This window comes from Takifugu rubripes, chromosome 19, assembly GCF_901000725.2.
Source record: "Takifugu rubripes chromosome 19, fTakRub1.2, whole genome shotgun sequence".
Classification (NCBI taxonomy): Eukaryota; Metazoa; Chordata; class Actinopteri; order Tetraodontiformes; family Tetraodontidae; genus Takifugu; species Takifugu rubripes.
In genome coordinates this window covers 3812529-3820051 of record NC_042303.1, presented here as the reverse complement: position 1 = coordinate 3820051, position 7523 = coordinate 3812529, and positions in this window count along the sequence as shown.

Here is a 7523-nt window from a genome sequence, read left to right as displayed (position 1 = left end):
GTTCTTGAGACTGTCTGTACCTTATTCAAACTTTTGATGTGTTTGAGACCAGAGAAACTCACAGAGAAGCATATCCTGAGCCAACCGCCTTACTTGCCTGCGGCTTGTTTGGGTTGATTGGATCTGTAGCTTTAAAAAATTTGTTTCTCATTTTGTTTCTAGAACCTCTGTGGAAATGCTTGGCTTACCTTTCTTGAGAACTTTGAGACTGAACTTTTTCTAGTCTGCCTTCCTTATGAGTGTAGTATCTGAAGCCTGTGCATCCATTCTGTGCAGGCCTTTACGTCTGTAAGGCCGCAATGTGTTTAGCAGCCAGCCTAGTGCCATATTAGGAGATGCTCCACATGTGTCCTGTGTCTTCTGCCTTTTTGCAAGATTGCAAGAGAAGGCTTGTTATGGCTAAGAGAAGCTGCTAAGAGATGACCCTGAAGCCTGTGGGCTCCTGGTTGTTCTCCATATGAGGATGTGTAGCATGAAGCCTTTCTACTACTCCCATTTTTGGTACTAACTGAATGCTATACCATTGGGTTTGCTATACTGTGTATCATGAGGTCATCAGAAAATAATGTGTTTACTTAACTGTATAAGAAGGAGCTATCGATGTAAACACCTCGGAGTTCTTCACCAACAGGACCGCGAAACCTCCCTCGGGCATGCTGCAGCGTCTGATTGATACCTGACTGTTCTCTCCAATAAACATCTATGATAACCAAGTCGGTGTCTGCGAAGATTCCTTCCTCATCAACACATCTCGGCTACCACCAGAAGAAAATTCACAACATGAGTTTTTTTTTAAAACCTGCCCTGTGGCAGGACGAGGAACGACTCGGACAGAGCAGGTGGTTTAGACGTCTTTATTCTGCAACCGGCAGACCAACACTAAATGGCGCGTTGAACAGTGCATCCAATCAAGGGCTAACCACGCCCATCACCCCATGCATCACCTGGGTGTGAGATACACCCAAATGTGTCCGCCACACAGCCCCCCCCCCCCCCCCCCCCCCCCCCCGAACACCCAGAAGGGAAACAGCAGAAAGAGGGAAAGGAAAAATAAAAATTTTACATATCAGTCCCTGACAGGGGGTTTAATCAGCCTGCCATAACGGCTGCGGCGCCCCTCTTCCGGGAACGCAGATGTGTCGCAGGCAGGAGAAACAAAGTCCACAGCAGGCTGTAAATTAGAACAAAGACCATCAGACGGGACATTCTGGACCTTGGGAGGACGGCCCCGACGGGGGACCTGAGCCGGCAACACATCCTGCCCAACCAGCAAATGCGCCGGCTTCAGCCTATCCAACGTGACCCGCTCCGACCGACCACCCATATCGAGCACGAAACTCTTCGCCCCCGTCTCGAGCACCCGGAATGGGCCGTCGTACGGAGGGCGAAGGGGTGACCGGTGGGCGTCATGTCGTACAAAAACAAAACGAGCTGTTGCTAAGTCCGTCGGTACAAACGACCGCGGGAAACAGTGGAGCACAGGGGATGGAACCAGAGCAGGCCCAGCCGAAAAGTAACTTCGGGCAGGAAAGTTACAAGGAGGCGCACTCTCCGGTAGAAATTCCCCTGGCACACGAAGCGGTTGTCCCAAGACCAATTCCGCAGGCGAAGCATCCAAATCCTCTTTAGGAGCTGAACGCAAACCGAGCATCACCCAAGGTAAATGATCCACCCAGCTGTCATCCGAAAGCGCGGCACGCAATGCTGCCTTGAGTGAACGGTGAAAGCGTTCACAAAGCCCGTTAGCCTGAGGATGGTACGCAGTGGTACGGTGAACCTGTGTGCCCAAGGACCTAGCCATAGATGACCAGAGTTCCGAGACAAACTGAGGTCCCCTGTCAGAAGTAATGTCGGAAGGGGAGCCAAAACGTGCGACCCAAGCCGAAAGAAATGCTCTAGCGACGTCTGCCGATGTCGTGGAGGAAAGAGGGACCACCTCCGGCCACCTGGTGGTGCCACTCATCTGCTCCACCATAGTGAGCAGATGAGTGTACCCGTGGGATGGAGGTAAGGGTCCCACCAGGTCCACATGCATGTGGTCAAACCGTCTGGCTGGAATCGCGAATGGTTCAAGGGGTGCCTTGGTGTGCTGGTGAACCTTAGCACGCTGACATGCCACACAGGCTGCTGCCCATTCTCTGACCTCTTTGCGAAGGCCAGGCCAGACAAACTTGGCACTCACCAGTTTCACCGATGCGCGGACCCCCGGGTGTGAGAGGGAATGGACCATATCAAAGACCCTGCGGCGCCAGGCCACCGGGACCACAGGTCGGGGACGACCGGTGGAAACGTCACAAAGGAGGGTAGGACCACCATCCTGTACTACAGCTTTCTCCAGCTTCAAGCCTGTACCGGTGGCCTCAAGAGCCCCTATCTCCGGGTCCCCCGACTGGTCAGCCGCCATGGCAGAGAAATCCAGCCCTAAGTGCACAGGACAAATCAACACCCGCGACAGACAATCGGCCACCGGGTTAGCTTTTCCAGCCACGTGCCCAACATCAGTCGTGAACTCCGACACTGCCGCCAGGTGACGCTGCTGACGCGCAGACCAAGGCTCCGACACCTTTGACATAGCGAATGTCAGAGGTTTGTGGTCGACATAAGCCGTGAAAGACCGGCCCTCGAGCAGAAAACGAAAATGATGCGTAGCCAGGTACAATGCAAGTAACTCTCGGTCAAAAACGCTGTACTTCCGCTCATTGTCCCGTAGCTTGCGACTGAAAAATGCGAGGGGCTGCCATGCACCACCCACACTCTGTTCGACCACTGCCCCGACGGCCACATCTGACGCGTCAGTCGTCAAAGCGATGTCCGCCCGAGGTGCCGGATGGGCCAACAGTGTGGCGTTGGCTAAGGCAGACTTGGCCCCCTCAAACGCCTGGACCCGCTCGGTAGTCCAGTCGACCTGATCAGTAGCCCTCTTCATCCGTAGGGCCTCATACAGTGGCTGCAGGAGGTGGGCTGCCCTGGGGAGAAAACGGTTCTAAAAATTCACCATCCGCAAGAATTCCTGCAGAGCCTTAACGGAGACCGGACGAGGAAATTCCGCCACCACTCGCACCTTAGATGGCAATGGAACTGCACCCTCAGAAGAAATGCAGTGGCCCAAGAAATCAATCACCGGCAGACCAAACTGGCATTTCGCTGGGTTTACGATCAGGCCATGATCTGCCAGTCGCTGAAAAACCTGCCCGAGGTGGGTCAGGTGCTCATCTGCCGAAGGACTTGCTACCAATATGTCGTCCAAGTAGACGAACACAAAGGTGAGGTCACGCAATACCGAGTCCATTAGCCGCTGAAAGGTCTGTGCTGCCCCCTTCAGGCCAAAGGGCATGCGCAGGAACTCGAAAAGCCCAAACGGGGTAATCACGGCAGTCTTGGGCACATCCTCGGCACGCACCGGAACCTGATGATAGCCCCGCACCAAGTCTACCTACGACGAAAATCGCCACAGGGCCGCCAAGTGCCATCCGCCTTGGGCACCATATGGAGCGGAGAGGCCCATGGGCTGTTAGAGCGCCGCACAATCCCTAAACGCTCCATTGTGGCGAATTCCTCCCTAGCCGTCGCCAACTTCACAGCGTCGAGTCGCCGAGCGCGTGCAAAAACGGGCGGACCCACGGTGGGAATTAAGTGCTCCACCCCGTGCTTTGTGACGGCCGTGGAAAACGCGGGCGTAGTAAGCGACGGAAAATCACCCAGCAACCGCTGAAAAACATTGCCCGCCGCAGCAAAACTGGCATGTGCCAGCGGCCCAGGTCCCCCCGTCAGACATGGAAAGGTGGCAAAAGACACAGCATCGATTAGACGTCGGTTAGCAACATCCACTAGTAGACCATGAGAACACAGAAAATCTGCGCCTATGATGGGAACAGTAATGGAGGCTAACACAAAGTCCCATGTGAACCTGCGTCCAGAAAAACAAACAGTCACCGACCTGGTACCAAATGTCTCAATAGAGGAACCATTAGCAGCAGTCAGTTGGAGGCCTGCGCCCGAGGATGACAGGTCTGCGCCGCCTGGAGGGAGGAGGCTCTTCTGGGAACCAGAATCCACCAGGAACCGCCGGCCTGACAGGGAGTCTTTGACGAACAGCAGCTCCTCCTGTTCACCAGCGCCCACAGCTGCTACTGAGCGCCGGCCCTGGCGTTTCCCTGCGTCTCAAACGCACATGGAGGAACGCAGCGCCGGGCCTTGTGGCCAAAACGCTGGTGGAAGAAACACAGGTCACTCTTCCTCCTCCGGGAGGAAACTCCAGCCACCATCACCTGGTCTGTGTCCTCTGGTACCAACAGCCGGGAATCCACCAAAACGCTCTGCACGGAGGTCCTCCTAGCAGTCAGCAGCACACGATCCGCTTCCTCAGCCAAACCACAGAAATCACCAGCCGCCAAACTCGGGGAGTTCGCCAAGGCCGCCCGGACCGGATGTGAAAGTTGGCGCAGGAAAATGTGCGGGAAAAGGAACCCGCCTTCGTCTGAGCCCAGCAATGACAGCATGCTGTCCATAAGGTCCACCGCCGAACCATCGCCCAAACCCGGCAGGGAAAGCAGTTTGTCCGCCCTTTCCGCGGCGGATTGGCTGTACCTCCGGAGGAGGAGTTCTTTGATCGATGCGTACTTTCCGCGCGGTGGCGGATCCCGCAGCAGCTGCATGACGCGGCAAGTGGATTGCTGGTCCAGAGCTGCGACCACCAAATAATATTTGGAGTTGTCCTCGGTGACTCCTCGCAGGTGGAAAAGCGCTTCGACATGCTGGAACCACGGGGCCAGGTCGCTCTGCCAGAAGTCGGGCAGCTTCACGGACGCGATGACGCTGGCTGGCTGCGTGTGTCGGGGCGACATTGCCGAAGAGGAGATACCATCGTCTGCTGCCTCAAACATGTTCAAAACGGGGTCACCAATGTGGCAGGACGAGGAACGACTCGGACAGAGCAGGTGGTTTAGACGTCTTTATTCTGCAACCAGCAGACCAACACTAAATGGCGCGTTGAACAGTGCATCCAATCAAGGGCTAACCACGCCCATCACCCCATGCATCACCTGGGTGTGAGATACACCCAAATGTGTCCGCCACAGCCCTGCCTTTCTTTTTGCAGCTCCCAGTTCACTGCTGCTCAGCTTTATTTGCCTGCACATTGCCCACCTAGTTCAGCTTTCTTAAAAAAAAAAAAAAAAAAATTAAACCTTTTATGGTTGGGTTTGTCTCTCGGCATTTTGCGCCATGTTTCTGGCTTCACCTGGTGAAACAGGACAATTTTTTTCTTTGTGAAAAAATGGGGGGCTGTTTTTAACATAGCTTCACTTTCCTTCATATAGGAGTCAGTCATAACCTCCATTGCACTCTCAATGGTAGCTTCTTTGTGGTGGTCTGCCATCCTCACATGGGCCTTGGACAAGACTGCTTGGTTTCTTATCTTCTTGAAGCTGACAAACATGTCACCCTAATTCTCTGACAAGACACTTCAAAGTCAAAATCCATCCATTTTCTTGAGTGATGCATCCTGCTCCTTGTTGACCCCAAAGGTGGTAAGACTGCTTCAGAAGCAAACAATGTGGCAGCACCCAGCAGGGATGTAGACATAGCTTTGTGATTGTCAAACCTTTTCTTTGTTTAGTCTGACAATGGTGCAAGATCTTAATCAAATACATAAGTCCAGGCTACACAAGTTTGTCTGACCGAGTGCCGACTGCTTCCAGTGGGTAACATATTGCGTCACTTCCTGTCTTCTCAATAGAGTTTGTTGGTGCACTGTGCATGGTGTGTGTTGGATTCACTTTATTTAAAATTGAATACTCGGGAAATTCTAGTTACTCTATCAACAATGAGAAATAATTCATATTAAAAGAAAATACAGGACTCCGCCGATTGGACCGATCATTAGCACTAGCATGGCCTCACCATCTGTTTCACCCGGTGTTTCACTCTGTGTCTGTTCAGTGGGTGAAATGTTTAGTTACTCCTCTGCCTCCTTTAGTGAAGGGAATAGGTGCAAAAAGCGTAGTTTAGTAATGGCTCTGGAGGCGAGACTTAGCGAGTTTGAGACGCAGTTCTGCAGGTTGGAGTTGTCTGGAGTTGCATCAGGTAGCCATGAGAAGGTAGCTGCTGCAGAGCTCCCTAGCATAGCTGCAGCTAGCCATCCCCCGGCAGCAGCCAAGCAGCTGTTTAGCCAGGGCGGCTGGGTGACGGTTCGCAGGAAGCGTAGCCCAAACCAAAGGCCCATGGTGCACCACCAACCACTTCCCGTGCCTGACCGTTTTTCCCCACTCGGCGACACACCCGCTGAGAAACCGACTCTGGTAATTGGCGACTCTGTTCTGCACTATGTGAAGCCAACTCCAACGACCACAGTTAGGTGCATTCCGGGGGGGCAGAGCGGACGATATAGAGGCCAATCTAAAGCTGCTGGCGAGAAGTAAATGTAAATTCAGTAACGTTATTATTCACGTCGGAGCAAATACCACCCGGCTCACCCGGTCAACAAAATTAACAGAGTCAGTGTTTAGTCACATGTCATTGCTGGCTGTCATGGTGGTAACGTGAAAACCAGGTGTCCTTTGCAGACAATTGGAACAATTTTTGGGGAAAACCTGGTCTGATTACAAGAGACGTGTCCATCCCACCCAGGTGCCTCTCTCATTTCTAGTAACTTGGGCAATTTTATTAGACCCAAAGTGACCTGACAAACCAGGGTCCAGACCAGGATGCAGAGTTGTAGTCTTACACACCTCTCTGCTGCTTCCATAGAACCCTCATCCACCAACAATAATATATTTAACGCTATAGAGGTAGTCTCTGTTCCACGGTTAAAAGTTCACCAAGCACAGAGCAGGGGAGCGGTCAATCACCATAATCATATAAAATTAATACCAAAGCATAAATTGGAGAAACTAACAAAACAATTAAATGTGGACTATTAAATATTAGACTCTTTTGTGTAAATCCCTGTTTGTGCACGACCTGATAGTGGATCATCACATTGATTTATTTTGTCTTACTGAGACCTGGCTTCAGGAGGAGGATTATGTTGGCTTAAACGAATCTACTCGTCCTACCCAAAATGTGATGCAAGATGTCTGTGTAGATTCTCAAACATCCAGGTCATTGTATCCAAGGTAGTTTTACCCAGTCCAGTTGACATAGAAAACTACCTTGGATACTCCTCCTACTAGTGAGGGGACGAGCGAGACTGGTGCGTCAGCACTGTGCCGAGAGCTCAAGAGTGAAACCCCGTATTGGTGCGTGTATTGCTTTAAGAAAGAATCACGTGACCGATACAGGAATCGTATCGTTTGGATGTGCCGCGTCAAAGTGTGTTTATAAGGAAACAAACTGTATCGACATGTCGTGGGTTTGTTGGATGGAGTTTTGCAGTTGCGTGATTATGGATCGTTCTAAGAAGTTTTCCCCAGTGTGGAATAATTTTGATCTTGTGACTCCAAACAAGGGAAATCTTTTTTCTCCTTTCAGCATTGTTTACTGTTATATACAATTTTTAACGGTGGCGCATTGCACTCACTTTA